Genomic DNA, 2,360 nt, shown 5'->3' on the forward strand with positions numbered 1-2,360 from the left:
GTCTGGAAGAGGCCACACAACCTTGGTGGAGAACAGGATGCTGCTTGTTCTCTCTGAAAGCCCCCCCTCCCACACCCCCTGTAAAATAGCCTCATTCTTGGAGGATGAATTCCCCAAAAAGACCTTCTCAAACATGACGTGTGTCCGTATGTCTCTGCACCATCTCACACGAGCCGTTCACACCGACATTCTTGTCCGTGTGGATGTGGCTGTCGGTGCATAATTTCGGTTGAAAGAAAATATATAAATATATATTTAAAAAGGCTCTTCATGTTATAATTCAGCTCCAGGATGCAGACGGCGGAGCGATGACTGCTCAAATCTAATATAAATCAAATTATCAAGGCGCGAATAAGGACTTCACAGATCTCGGCATCGAACTCCCTGAAAAAGGAGTTCGTCTTTGACCCCCGGTTGACCTTTGAAACAACGGCAGTGTTTTGTCATATTTAAAATGTTTGATGTGATAGAATCAAAAAGGTAGTGAATAGAGGTTTTTGATGGCCATGACTTTGCAAAACATGTATTTAAAAAATAAAAAAAAAATAGGGAGGAAAATATCAATTGTATCAAGTCTTATAATCTGTGTATAGCTATATGTAGATTACGTCCCTGCACTTTGTCTCGACTTTGAAATTTCACGCTATTGGTCCATTATTAGAGTGCGTGCCATACAGCATCTTGTAATCCGACAGTATTGTGACGTCCTAGCGGGGAGGAAGAGAAGCTCAAGCCAACATGAAGTGACTCCGTTTCAGGTTGTTTTGTTTCCTTCAACACACGGGGCGGAAGTCTGTAAAAAAAAAAAAAAAAAAAACACTTTTAAAGTGGAAAGTTTCACACTTTGGGATACATGCTTATTATTATTAATATTAAGACGGTAACATATTGTGGCCAAATGGTGTATTTCACATGTTTTATACTGTATTCGGTACTTTTTCTACACCATGCCTCTAAAAGTTCAGCAATTAAAATACCTAATTTGTTAAAACTGCATTTATGTGTAGAAAACGACCATTTTTGGTTGCCAACTGCTGTAAAACACCATATTGCTGCCTTCACACTTTGGTTTTTATACGGATCAAACAAACAAACCTGTAATAACGCATTCATTAGTTCCCTTTAGAGCGACTGGGAGGTGGATTTCGTCCCCGTGTGACACCGGCTTATCCGCATTTATTACAAGGTAGTTTTCAGTGTCACACAGCAACATTGTGATTGTGAAAGTGGCTCCTTTATTATTGTTATTATTATTATTATTTTTTCAGGTGTTACATGAGTCCTGTGAGTTTGTCGAGCTAAAACAGACTATTAAACGACCTCGCCGTCCAGGTGTAGGTCGAATTGTTTTCTGCCAACACACGAGGAGACAACGATGAAATGTTGAACCCTTTTCTTTAAGGGTCTGTTCTGATGAATAACTTATAGTATGGATTCAAAAGTGTGAGATATAATAAAGAAATGTACACATTTATTAAAGAATGTGTGCAATACAGTTTCAAGGGTTGACTTTTTTTTTCTAAATATTTTAAATTGCATAAAAAGGAAATAAGACTTTGCCCACATGTCTTAAAGCATCTTTTGCATTCTGCAGCCCAAACCTCCTCCGGTAGCCGAGTCAAGCGTGGAATCGAAACTATTGAACGTGTTGAAATGGGAAAAATCTACTTTTATGTCACGTTCAAGGGGCGCACAACATGTTTCAGAGGACACTCCACTGACACACTAATAAATTAGGCCATTTTTATAAGACTTTAAAAAAAATTAGTTTATGAAGTTTATAGCAAACTGACTTAAGAAATGTAGATGTTTTAGTATGCCATGAAAAGAGTACTTAACATGTAAAAGTATACTATACCCTATAAAAAGATATAAAAAAGTAATATTATAGGCCTTATAGTATAGTAATACTATTGTATTGTTATGCCATAGTATGATATTTATTCCATACTTGAGGCCCGTTATGATTTCATACCAACACATTGTCTCGTTCTTTCAATTCACACGGACATAAAAACACTTTCTTGTCATGTCTGTGAGCAACGACAGAAGAATTGGGTTTTTACTTTTGTGCACATTGTTTTATGAATGTACATGAACTGAATGTACATGAACAACACATTGACCACCAGTAGTTTGGATATAAACTACCAATGTGCTGGTATTACAGAAGCCTTGAACTCACAGGTAAGTCTCTGCAGCAGAAGATTCTTCTGTCCTTGACGGTTCTCTGTCCTCTGTCCTCGACGGTTCTCTGTCCTCTGTCCTCGACGGTTCTCTGTCCTCTGTCCTTGAAGCCGAGTGCATATCCGTCAGTGGAGACGAACACAAACGTTCCCAGAGACTCACGACACAACGAG

Source organism: Cyclopterus lumpus, chromosome 23 (assembly GCF_009769545.1).
Source record: "Cyclopterus lumpus isolate fCycLum1 chromosome 23, fCycLum1.pri, whole genome shotgun sequence".
NCBI lineage: Eukaryota > Metazoa > Chordata > Actinopteri > Perciformes > Cyclopteridae > Cyclopterus > Cyclopterus lumpus.